The sequence below is a fragment of the Phocoena phocoena genome, chromosome 3, assembly GCF_963924675.1.
Source record: "Phocoena phocoena chromosome 3, mPhoPho1.1, whole genome shotgun sequence".
In the NCBI taxonomy this organism is placed as follows: Eukaryota; Metazoa; Chordata; class Mammalia; order Artiodactyla; family Phocoenidae; genus Phocoena; species Phocoena phocoena.
This window is the reverse complement of record NC_089221.1, coordinates 124,339,164-124,353,188: the sequence shown is the minus strand read 5'-3', so window position 1 is coordinate 124,353,188 and position 14,025 is coordinate 124,339,164.

The window sequence follows — 14,025 nt, the reverse complement described above, 5'->3', positions numbered from 1 at the left end:
ATCCAGAAAGAAATCAACGTTTTTCTGGCAGGCAAGTGGAGACACATCTTTTCTGTTCCACTGAATAGGGCCCAGCAGAGCTATAGGCCTCTTTCCTGACCTGATATTAACTCTGCAGTGTTACATAACCACTTTTTGAGATGTCAAGCAGTCACCACCCATGGAAATGAACATCCTAAACAGAACATATAAGAGAAACAGCAATGTGTCTTATAGGAACACAAAGAGTTTCCAGATTCTACCTTGACCTGGCCGCTTATCAGATTATTAACTGCAGATGACATTTGACCTTTAGCCTACACTTTGGGGGGATGTCAACAGGTGAGCTGCTCCAAGCAGCTAAGGCTCCCTAGGTAAAGAGATGTCTTCTTCAGGAAGAACCTATGTTGTGATGCAAGAAAGTTGTAACTTCTGACAGAACTGTCTAGTTTTATTGTCACAGCATATGCATAGACATAATTTATTTTGTTTGCATTTGAAAAACAGAACTACTTAAGCTGAGACAAATTTAGAAATGTGAGAAAGAAAGAAAATATCCTGAAAAAGACCCAAGTTACAACCACTTGCAGTTAAGTATTGTTTATATTTCATCAACTTTTGCTTCATCATTTTTATATATTAAAACCGTAGGTAAATAGTTTTTCCACCTCAGTCCTCATGCCAAATTAATTCCCCTTTCATACTTCCCCAAAACAGCCACAATTGTTAATCTGGTATACATTTTACAGTCCACTTTCTACGATTTTACACACACGACATGCCTTTTAAAGTAAGTCACCTAAATGACATCATATAGTAGGTATATTTTGCATCTGACTGTAATCATTACCATTATACTTGTGCCATCTAGCCATGCTGATCTCTACAGCTCTGATTTCTGCTTTTTAAGCGCTGCATAGCAGTCCATTGTGTGAATCCTGGGCACTTAGTGTAAAAACGTTTAAATTCTTCAGCTTAGGGGGGAAAAATCCTGGTGGAGATGAAGCCAACCATCAAAGACAGTGTTGGCTTGTTTTGAGACCGGATAAGAGAAACAAGCAGAAATACCTCCCGTACTTATCTCCACCCAACAAATATTTATTGAAGTCTGTCCGCATCTGGACCCGAGTCAGAGGCTGGGGGACAAAGTAGGGTACAAAATAGCTAAGAAGCTAGGAATGATCCCAGCCCTGTCAGATTGTAGTGGGTCATCCTGACGGCCTGCCTTTATATTTCTCTTCCGTTTTAACTTCCTAGGTTCCCAACAGTGCCCTTAGTATGCAGGTTTACTTAAAAGGAAAAAATCTAGACCATCACTCACCTAGATCTCGGCTCTCGCTTCACGCCTTCCGAGAAGCTCAGACTGGTGCTTCCACCCGGGGAGGCGAAGCTAAAAGATCAACTCCGAGAAACGAGGAGCAAGCAGGGGAAGGCACCTACCTGCCTGGGCGTTCCAGCGGCCGCCAGCGCGGGGCGTGGCGGGGCGGGCTGGCACCTGCAGCTGCGGAGGGGTCCGAGCGTAGGCAGAGGTCGCAGCTCCTCCGGGAGGGGTGGTTCCGGGGTCGGGGCAGGGGTGGGGAGCAGCCGGCCGGCGGGCGGTCCCGGGCGCAGTGCTCTGCGGGATTGGCCTGGGCAGTCTCCAGGGCTCCGAGTTCCGCCAGGGCGAGGGCGAGGCGGGAGGGCGGCGCTGCGAGCTGGCGGCGGGTCCCGCGGCGCATTGGCAGGATCCGGAGCCGCAGAGACTCAGAGCGCGACCCAACTTACCCGACAGAGACCCGGTTCCCCTGAAGTGACCCCTTCCCCCACCCCCTACCATCTCCCACTCAAGATACCCGGGCAGCGCCGCCGAGGATGGTGGATATGGAGGTGACTGATAGGAGCCTGCAGATCTCAGATGGGGAGAGGCACGATTTCCTTTAAGACTTCCTAGGGGTGTTAGGAAGACCCAAGAGAGGGTTGAGAATTTTATAGATCCCGACATGAAGGATCATGTAACGATTACGGTTTTGCAGATTTCCTCGTTTTACGGCTGGGGAAAATGAGACACAGAGAAGAAAAATACTTGTCCAGTGTAACATAATTAATGGAGAGAACCTTTTCTAGACCCGGGTCTCCTGGCTCCCAGCCCCCATTTTTAACATCAATCCCACTTGAAGTTTCTTTGTTCTCTCCCGTGGCAGCTCCCTGTACTTCCCTTTTGTAATAATCAACACGACTGAAATAACTTCTTACTGTTTTCTCTCTAACTGTAGAGTCACACACACTTAAGCCATCAGAGAATTGGCATATAGGTTTCTTACTGAAATTGCCAGGGTGTGAAATGGTGGGCAGTGGTGAGGCGAGGGTGAGGGGGGAGACACCAGAGGGTGTAAGTCTAGTCTGGGAGTGATGTGGGAACAGCTTCTATCCAAGCCCAGCGTTTCGCTGCAATGTGGAAATACCAGCTCTGCGTTGCCAAATATTCAGATTTTAAAAGGGAAGCGAGACACGAGAACTTCTGTGAAATCTCGCATCATTTATAAACATTGGCAAGTTTTAAAAATGTTAAAAACTGTGTTGGTCCAACAAAATGTGTCTGTGGCTGGAACGTTAATTTTTAGACTCCCACTTTTTGATCTGTCTAGATGTAAATTTGCACAGCGTGCAAGAACCACCTTGGCTTCCATCACCTTGTTTAGTACTAGCTCATACAATGGTGTCTAATGCATCTTAAATATATGCTGAAATTGTTGAAGCTGTTGGTGGCTCACCTTACAGTCTAGAGCCCCATAATTTACTCAAACGAATATTTCAGAGTAATTATCTTGTTTTATTATGACTTAGCCCCTTTCATCTTCTTTCTATTACCTCAGCCATGGGCTACATTCTATCCTAGTAATATTCAAGGTTGGAATAACCTTGACCTTCAACTGGCCCACTCTCTCCTTTACCAATGGGGGTCCTGAGGAAGGAATTTGCCAAAAGTCACACAATGAGTTGGTGGCAGAACTCTGTAGAACCTTACTTTATATTGCCAGCTCCTTATGAAAACCTGTTTAAGAGAGGATCGGATGATATAAATGAACATTTAAAGTGGAATTTGCCTCAAGTTCCAAAAGAGGGCAACCAAGTTTAGAAAAAAAGAAAAGAGAATTTTTAAGGAATCATTTTGGAGAGAGGATATTATTTTTAAGGCACAAATCAGACACCTGATTGAAAACACATTGTTTTTTTGTGTTTTTTTTTTAACATCTTTAATGGGGTATAATTGCTTTAAAATGGTGTGTTAGTTTCTGCTTTATAACAAAGTGAATCAGTTATACATATACATATGTTCCCATATCTCTTCCCTCTTGTGTCTCCCTCGCTCCCACCCTCCCTATCCCAACCCTCCACGTGGTCACAAAGCACCGAGCTGATCTCCCTGTGCTATGCGGCTGCTTCCCACTAGCTATCTACCTTACGTTTGTTAGTATATATATGTCCATGCCTCTCTCTCACTTTATCACAGCTCACCCTTCCCCCTCCCCATATCCTCAAGTCCGTTCTCCAGTAGGTCTGTGTCTTTATTCCTGTCTTACCCCTAGGTTCTTCATGACATTTTTTTTTCTTAAATTCCATATATGTGTTAGCATATGGTATTTGTCTTTCTCTTTCTGACATACTTCACTCTGTATGACAGACTCTAGGTCTATCCACCTCATTACAAATAGCTCAATTTCGTTTCTTTTTATAGCTGAGTAATATTCCATTGTATATATGTGCCACATCTTCTTTATCCATTCATCCGATGATGGGCACTTAGATTGTTTCCATCTCTGGGCTATTGTAAATAGAGCTGCAATGAACATTTTGGTACCTGACTCTTTTTGAATTTTGGTTTTCTCAGGGTATGCCCAGTAGTGGGATTGCTGGGTCATATGGTAGTTCTATTTGTAGTTTTTTAAGGAACCTCCATACTGTTCTCCATAGTGGCTGAACCAATTCACATTCCCACCAGCAGTGCAAGAGTGTTCCCTTTTCTCCACACCCTCTCTAGCATTTATTGTTTGTAGATTTTTTGATGATGGCCATTCTGACCGGTGTGAGATGATATCTCATTGTAGTTTTGATTTGCATTTCTCTAATGATTAATGATGTTGAGCATTCTTTCATGTGTTTTTTGGCAGTCTGTATATCTTCTTTGGAGAAATGTCTATTTAGGTCTTCTGCCCATTTTTGGATTGGCTTGTTTGTTTTTTTGTTATTGAGTTGCATGAGCTGCTTATAAATTTTGGAGGTTAATCCTTTGTCAGTTGCTTCATTTGCAAATATTTTCTCCCATTCTGAGGGTTGCCTTTTGGTTTTGTTTATGGTTTCCTTTGCTGTGCAAAAGCTTTGAAGTTTCATTAGGTCCCATTTGTTTATTTTTGTTTTTATTTCCATTTCTCTAGAAGGTGAGTCAAAAAGGATCTTCCTGTGATGTATGTCATAGAGTGTTCTGCCTATGTTTTCCTCTAAGAGTTTGATAGTTTCTGGCCTTACATTTAGGTCTTTAATCCATTTTGAGCTTATTTTGTTGTATGGTGTTAGGGAGTGATCTAATCTCCTACTTTTACATGTACATGTCCAGTTTTCTCAGCACCACTTATTGAAGAGGCTGTCCTTTCTCCACTGTACATTCCTGCCTCCTTTATCAAAGATAAGGTGACCGTATGTGCGTGGGTTTATCTCTGGGCTTTCTGTCCTGTTCTATCTTTCTGTTTTTGTACCAGTACCATACTGTCTTGATTACTGTAGCTTTGTAGTATACTCTGAAGTCAGGGAGTCAGATTCCTCCAGCTCTGTTTTTCGTTCTCAAGATTGCTTTGGCTATTCGGGGTCTTTTGTGTTTCCATACAAATTATGAAAATTTTTGTTCTAGTTCTGTGAAAAATGCCAGTGGTAGTTTGATAGGGATTGCATTGAATCTATAGATTGCTTTGGGTAGTAGAGTCATTTTCACAATGTTGATTCTTCCAATCCAAGAACAAGGTATATCTCTCCATCTATTTGTATCATCTTTAATTTCTTTCATCAGTGTCTTATAATCTTCTGCATACAGGTCTTTTGTCTCCTTAGGTAGGTTTATTCCTAGATATTTTATTCTTTTTGTTGCAATGGTAAGTGGGAGTGTTTTCTTGATTTCACTTTCAGATTTTTCATCATTAGTGTATAGGAATGCCAGAGATTTCTGTGCATTAATTTTGTAACCTGCTACTTTACCAAATTCATTGATTAGCTCTACTAGTTTTCTGGTAGCATCTTTAGGATTCTCTATATATAGTATCATGTCATCTGCAAAGAGTGACAGCTTTACTTCTTCTTTTCCCATTTGAATTCCTTTTATTTCCTTTTCTTCTCTGATTGCTGTGGCTAAAACTTCCAAAACTATGTTGAATAAGAGTGGTGAGAGTGGGCAACCTTGTCACATTCCTGATCTTAGTGGAAATGCTTTCAGTTTTTCACCATTGAGGATGATGTTGGCTGTGGACTTGTCATATATGGCCTTTATTATGTTGAGGAAATTTCCCTCTATGCCTACTTTTTGCAGGGTTTTTATCAAAATGGATGTTGAATTTTGTCGAAAGCTTTCTCTGCATCTATTGAGATGATCATATGGTTTTTCTCCTTCAATTTGTTAATATGGTTTATCACATTGATAGATTTGCGTATATTGAAGAATCCTTGCATTCCTGGAATAAACCCCACTTGATCATGGTGTATGATCATTTTAATGTGCTGTTGGATTCTGTTTGCTAGTGTTTTGTTGAGGATTTTTGCATCTATGTTCATCAGTGATATTGGCTTGTAGTTTTCTTTCTTTGTGACATCCTTGTCTGGTTTTGGTATCAAGGTGATGGTGGCCTCGTAGAAGGAATTTGGGAGTGGTCCTCCCTCTGCTGTATTTTGGAAGAGTTTAACAAGGTTAGGTGTTAGTTCTTCTCTAAATATTTGATAGAATTCACCTGTGAAGCCATCTGGTCCTGGGCTTTTGTTTGTTGGAAGATTTTTAATCACAGTTTCAATTTTAGTGCTTGTGATTGGTCTGTTCATATTTTCTATTTGTTCCAGATTCAATCTTGGCAGGTTGTGCATTTCTAAGAATTTGTCCATTTCTTCCAGGTTGTCCATTTTTTTGGCATAGAGTTGCTTGTAGTAATCTCTCATGATCTTTTTTATTTCTGCAGTGTCAGTTGTTACGTCTCCTTTTTCATTTCTAATTCTGTTGATTTGAGTCTTCTCCCTTTTTTTCTTGATGAGTCTGGCTAATGGTTTTTATATAACATCTGGTAGTTTCCAAAACACTTTGATTGTCTTCATGACATTGGAGATGCACTACAGATTTATTGGACCCCTATTATTATCTCCCCCGTTCCCCTAGGAGATAATGATATCCATTTTATCACTGAGAAAACTGAGATTGCAATAAAGTAGATTGAGACTAGAAGTGATAACTCTGGAAGTTTCTTTTTGGTCCTGGCTTGCATAAGGGGTTTTGGAATCAGGCAGCCTTCTACCCAGATGTGAGCTCCACCTCTTAATATCTCTGAGATGTTTGCCAAGTCACTTAAAGGACCTAAGTCTCAATTTCCCAATTTTAGTAAAGGGGATAACGGTCATTCCTATCAGCTATGATAAATGGGAGATTTAATGAGACAATGTATATATCATAATGCACTTAGCGTGGTGCTAAGTAACACAGAGTAAGCACGCAGAAACTGGCAACTGTTAAGCCTGTCATTTTAATTAGCAGGCTGCCAGGTTCTGCCCTAATACTTCTCAGATATCTTCTATAAACCATTCTTCTGTCGGAACAGTCACTTCTGCTTAAAATAAAACTACTCATCAGTCCTAATGTATATAGTCATGTAAAGGCTTGGCATACATGGGTTTTATAGAAAAAATAGTGATTCTTGTATCATATATAGTCTATCAAATGCAGGTCTGTTTCAAAGAGCTGATTGTGTTTTACCCTTTTATTTATTTAGTTGTTCATACTCTCTTGTCTGTATTCCTATCTTAAACATAGCTGTTTAAGGAGACCGCCATAAAGCAGTTACTTGGGAGACTAACCAGGCCAGATACTTATGACAATCTTTGGAGCCACCCAGTGGAGAGGAGAATGAAGTGACCAGTAAACCAGTGAGGAAGTCTTGTCCAGATAGATATCCCGAATTTGAAAACTTTTTTCTTTAAGTCATGGCTTACAACACAAGTGCTAATACCACACCAATCCAAACATTCCATTCTTGGCTTGAAGCTGTCCACTGGGTTCCACAGCATTGAGAATAAAGTGACACTCTTTTATCCAGTCCATTCCCTGCCAACTGGTCCAACTTCATCTTGGACCAGTGTTCTGCTCACTCCACTCCAGCCACCATGGCTTTCCACAGACCATGCTAAGTGTGTCCCAAGCCCAGGACATTTGAATGACTCTTGTTTATGCATGGACATGGTTCTGGACTCCTCATTATTCAGCTGTAAGTTCACCTTTCTCTAGTTCAGAGAGACCTTCCCTCAATTTCTTACCTGAAGTTGTTTCCCTGCCACTTTCTCCATTCCCCACCATGTACTCTAATTTCTTCCATCTTATCATTCATTACAAACTATAATTAATTTGCTTATGTAGTTCTTTGCTATGCTTTCCCCCACTGAATGCAGGCTCCATGGGGGAAGAAACATCTGTCTTATCCACCATTATACATCCAGTGTTGAACCAGTGTTTGATAAATAGAAAGTGTTTAATTAAATAAAGAAATGCTTGTCTATTTCCACCATTTTTTTCACTTCTTAATCCAGGAGGAAAATACAAAGAAGACGTATTACACCTCAAAGCAGTAACCATTCCTGTGATGTAAATGGACATTTATTGGGCTCTATTTAAAATGTACAAAGACAAGTAAGACATGAAGCTGGACATGAGAATTTTGTGGTTTGGATGGAAGTGTAACTACAGCCTGAGATTATAGGTGCCCAGTGGGAACCCCTGGAGAGCACCGGCTGAATTGGTTACTCCTGCCTGAAGGTGTCAGAAGCTTCAGTTACTTGATCAGTGTCTTGAAGGATGAGTGGAAGGTCACTAGGTAGAGAGCAAGGCATTCCAAATCTGGAGACTGGAGGCATACAAAAGCACAGTATCTGGGGAGACATATACAAAGTGTAGTGTAGGACTTCCCTGGTGGCGCAGTGGTTGAGAGTCCGCCTGCCAGTGTAGGGGACACGGGTTCGTGTCCCGGTTCGGGAAGATCCCACATGCCGCGGAGCGGCTGGGCCCGTGAGCCATGGCCGCTGAGCCTGCGTGTCTGGAGCCTGTGCTCCGCAACGGGAGAGGCCACAGCAGTGAGAGGCCTGCGTACCGCAACAACAACAACAACAACAAAAGTGTAGTGTAATTGGAAAATAAGGAGTATAGTAGGAGTGAGAAAGGATGGAAGAAAGATCTGAGGAACCAAATATGCTACGGAAAAGAGCTTGAAATTTAAACATAATGGAAGTGGGAAGCCCTCAGATGTGTTAGGCAGGAAAATGGACCTCATTAAGTTTTAGTAAGATTGCTCTGTCCTCTCCACATAACACAAAGCTTTATTTTCTCTTGGTCTGACATGCAAATTATTCTCCGTCACTAAAAAGACAAGTTCTCTTTTGAAACAATAAGAAAATTCTCCTTAGTTAGCAAATAAATCATAGATCCTAGCACAGTGTCTCAGATTTAGTAAGTTGGCAAATATTCGCTGAATGCAATTTAATGTTCAGTTTTACCTGGTTTATCCACTTCTGCCAATTTACTCACTTGTAGAAACTGTGTGATAACCTGACATTTCTTTTAGCTATTATCCTTGCAAAGACCCTCCATTTTGTTTCTCAATTTCATTAAATGAGTTATATTCATAGTTTCTAAACAGCCTTTACAAATTCTGTAACCTCAAGTTCACGATTTATTTAACAACCCGTTACTGCAGAGTTTATCATTTGTCTACAGTGGAGACAACACCGTGCCAGAAGCTGGAGCCACAAAGATAAATAAACAAGCCCTGTTCTTGAGGAGCAAGCACTGTAGCGAGTGCATAGTATGTATCACGCCGTCTTCACCGTTCAGCCTGTGCGTGTGACAGTTTAATTGAGGAGAAGGAAACAATAAGATGTGATGGGAACGGTTTATATTTATTGTCCAAAATGAAGAGACAGATATAGTATCAAATTGTTCCCTCATACATGCTTACTCAAAATAATTAACTGAAAAAGAGAAAGAGAGGAAAAATGGGTATGAGTCAAAGCACATGAGAAATGAATAGTTGTGGTGCCTACTGTATATACATCCGTGTGCTCATTTATTCCACAGCGTTCATTGAGGAGTGAATCATTTAATTGTTGTCCAGAAAACTTGCATTCTTGGTGAGAAAAAAATTTTGTTAGCGTCAGACAGACCTGGGTTTGTTTCTTGAATTCCCCGTCTAAAGCTTCCTGCCCTTGTGAAGTCATTAAGACTCAGAGTCTTTGTTTCTTGATCTGTACAATGTGGATGCTAGTAGTACATATTCCCGACAAGTATTGCAATGACGAAATGAGATAGTGCGCGAAAGCGCTTTTTGCCATGCGTGGTGCAGAGAGATACCTAATAATTGCATTATTATTACTATTATTACACCAAATGCCTCTCTTGTGTACAAAAGGTGTGAAAGAATGCCCATTGTTACTGGGTCCTCCTCAGCACTGTTGGTTTGGAAAGATCATTGTTGGGAGACATGGTTAGAACCCTGAACTAAATAGATACACATTTTAAAGAGCTCATCGTCTAATAAAAATTCAGGCAAATTAGCTGGCCTGTCCAGGGTAATAGGGGCGTGATAACAGAAGTTAGAATGCTCCGCGAGTACATAAATGAAGCACACGGCCTAGTCTGGGGGCGTCAGCAAAGGTGTCACAGGAGCATAGTACCGACGCTCAGTCCTGAAGGTAAAGTACACGTTAGTTGTGCAAAGGGAAGGGGAAAAGAGTGCTCCAGCCTGAGGGAACAGCATGTGCAAAGCTGCGTGGGCAAGAGAGAGTGGGTTGTGTTCAGGGAAACCAAGGAGCATTAGTGTGGCCGGGTCGTGAAGGAGGAAAACACCGTCCACAGAGAAAACAGCAAGTGCAATAACCTGACAGAGGCAGTGTGTACTCCTGTCACGACAAACCCATAAACCCTGTGCTGCTATCTTCTGTTTTCAGAACAGAAAACAGAAACTCAAATGGTGTCGTAAGCTTCCCAAACTCCCAGCTCTGGTTTACTACAAAGTCAATATCCTTTTCATTATGCTATAGGCTTCCTCTCTGTATGGCATATGTGTGTGCGTGTGCTTGTATGGATAAGCGCATGTGACACGATTTTAGTCCCTTCTTATATCATAAATATAACGATCAAAAATATAACCTTAAAGAGAGAGCATTCCCATGAAGTTGTTTTAAAGCCAGAATATTTCAACCTGGCTTTTCTGATGCCAGCTACTCTTGTTATTCAACCAAACGATCTATGAATGACAGCTCGCAATGTGCGAAGGATTTAATCTCTTAAACAGTTTCTGTATATTATAAAGAAAGAAATGAGACAATCACAGCTTGACTTTGTTCTCTACATCATTAGTTTATACCTCACTCTTATGAAAGATTAGATGAAGCTGTTACCGTGAGGGGATGGAGTGATCTTATTTACCTATAAACAATTTAATTCCTTAAGTCACCGGTTCCCTCCTCAGGCCTTTACTCGCAACACACACACACACACACACACACCCTAAATAGTCATACATTAGAATATTCAGGAGCATATAGGAACGGTCAGTAGACTTGGTATTTACCTAGATAATATAGCAAGTACTCATCTACCATTTCCCCTCACCTTCCTTTATCTTGGTGTTTTTCTTGTTTATTTAGATGTCTTTGCAATGAGCTGGCCTTCCATAGGACCCAGAAGTGAAGGGAATGACATGGAGTTGTGTTCTGACAATGGAAAAATACATCTGATGAAATTATATTTCTTTTTTTTAATTGCCTAAGGAGATATTTAAAAATCTATTAATGTATAAATACATATTTTTCGCATTTAGGGTGAATGTTAGGTTTCATTGGATTAATTTATGTGTTTTGTTTTGGACTCTTCTGCCTCCATTTGTGGATTTCTGGGGATAGTGTTTTTTTTCCCTAAAATATTGCCCTCTTTAGACACAAATGTTTCTCAGTTTAGCCTATCCATGCTGTAATTCGAGATATTTTCTCCCAGAGTTGTTGTGAATTTTTGTATTTTTGGAGGCTATTTCGATGAGAAGTTTAGAAAAGGCAAACAGGAAACAATCTAGAGTATAAATCAAACCGGGAAGTAGTGAAATATCTTCAAGTGTCTCTGAAATTAAGGGTAAAATGCTGTCCTTTACTCCTCCCAAAGCTCATCTCCATTCAGCGCACATCGAAGAAAGCGTGCTGTGGTCCTCAAAGGCACCTGACTTGGTTTTCTAAAATTCTGATTTTTTCATCATTTTGTACACTGCTAGGTATGGAAATGACTTACATTCTAATAGATATAGTATTGAACTGTAGAAGAGGAATAGAAGAAAGAGGAATTGTGTATTTGGCTTTTTTTGTATCCTGAAGTTGTCCACGTCTTCTGAATACTAGTTATATTCATGAAGCATTGCTTCTGAATCAGACTTCTGTTGTATCATTGGTCTATGTAGTAGTTTCAAATATACCTCATCTTTATTGTGGCACGTCCATCCTTTGGTGAGTGCTGTTAATAGTTTGGTTTCTACAGGGAATGGCTCAGGACCTAGGGAATGGTGGTAAAGATTCCGCATTTTGAAAGGAGCCTTTTGGAAGAACTACATGTAGTACTTTAAAGGTAAATTACTAAAGCAATTTCAGTGTATTTGTCCTAATCAAAGAAGTACCTTTTCCAAAAGTGTCTGTAAATTGTTCAGATCAGCATGACACAAGTTCACAGTGACTTATTTCAAGTAATTTCCAAGTGTGAAACACTGTCATTTGGTATACTTAAAGTCCATATGATTTTAGTGAAAACCCAAGAAAGAGTCTTATTATCCTTCCTTGCGTCTCCCTTGTTCTAAGTAGCAAGTAATAGCGATGATGATGATGATGATGATGATAATGATTAATGAAGGAAAAGAAGAGAAATAGATGAAAACAAATACTACTTTAGCATTTTTTATGTGCCAAGCGCTGAGCCCAACACTTTACTTGCACCCCGTCATTCAATGCTAACAATTACCAATTTTCAGTCGAGAGTACTGGAGCTTAAAAAGGTCAGAGAGTTGGTGCAGAGACACAGGATAGAAGCCCAAGTAGTCTGAGTTCAAGGTCTGGGCCTTTCACCACTATAAATTTTTTTCCTCCGTATGACACTTACAAATCTAGAATTAGAATGCTGGAGTTCCCTTGTCTTCTGAAACACTCTTTGGATTTAGCTCTATACCTGGGGAGATGTCACTGGCCCGTACCTAGGATCAGACTTTCCATCTGTTAAATGAAGAGGTTGGACTGGGTAGTTTCTATGGTCCCTCCTAGTACTGTTATTCTGTGACCAGGGAGCACATATGTGACCTATGGTTAGAGCAAACAGCCAACTCTGTTTGGCCCGGATTGAAAGGGTTACTGAGATGTGGGACTTTCAGTGCTGATATCAGGACAGTCTGGGGCAAACCTGGACTGTTTGTCACCTACTACAATACCTGTTCTTTTGACCTCATTATTCTGAGCGCCACCATTTTTTGGAAAATTCTTTGAACTCCTTTGACTGGGACTTCCTGTATCTTAGATAAACTCTTGAAGAACTGGAGTGTAGAGTAGATTATTCAAAGGGAGGTGGGCCTGCTTTTGCCTCCCCAGGCATGGTACGCTTGAGAGCTTGGGATAGTATCACCTTCCTTTCCTTTTACTTCAAAAGAGTGGTGGGCTGGTTTGTTTTGCAAATTTGCTTTTGGGCTGATACTTGAGGAGTGCACACTGACAAGTTTACAGCAGTAGTATTCCACCTGAAATGATCTCCACTGATGAAAGGAAATGGTTATGTAGTCAGGGTAACTTCATGTTATTAAACACCTACTCTTCAAAAGGCATTTTGTGTGCACTAAATGAATTCTGAAAGCAGTGATTCCAAGTAGCTATTATTATCCACACTCTAAGGGCAAGGAAGCTGAGACTCAGAGAAGTTCAGTAACTTACTGAAATTAACAGCTAAGTCTAAACTGGGATTTGAACACTGGCACCCCCAAGTTCAGAGTCCCTATTTTTCCCATGCAAATGGCGACTTCTGCTGTTCAAAACAGCTACAGTTTCTAGTTTCTTGGAATGTGAGTGCTTTTATGTTCTTGAAGATTCCACGTGAAATACACTGAGATGTCTGGCTTCTTGCTTTCAAATCCTGACTTTCTTCCTACACAGAATAATGGGATCCTTTCTTTGACAGATAGGAAGCAAGTGCCTTATGTACTGCTGTATTTTCCCCCTACTTTGTAAGTTTCCTGCTTCATTAGAACAGTTATATTTCCAGTTCTTGTTAGAGTAAGCAAAGATGTATTTTTGTCATTAGAAGAAACAAGGTCAGTAGAAAGTTGAAAAACCTATTTCCATGGACTTAGGTAGGTCAGGCAACAAGACACAACATTTCAATGAATCTCAGCATTTAACAGAAGTTACTTGTTAAAACTACAATTCTAAATAATATGAACTACAAAATGTATCTGCTCAAATCCAGTATGTAATACTAGAAAATCCTTAACTCTAAGTATAAAGAAATAGATGCAAATCTAATTTTTGAAATCTGATCATTAATTAGCATTAACACAATTTTTGCAGTGCCTAAACAAGCAAAACTACAAAATTATGGGAGTATTACAAACATTTATTGTATGCTGTGTGAATTTAATCCTCACAAAAGCCTATGGGTAAATAATTTCTCCTTTTGTACTAACGTAGCATCTAAAGTTCAGCCAGATTAATTTATGTGACTAGGAAATATGAGAGATAGTATTAGAGACCACATTGGAACCTTAGTCA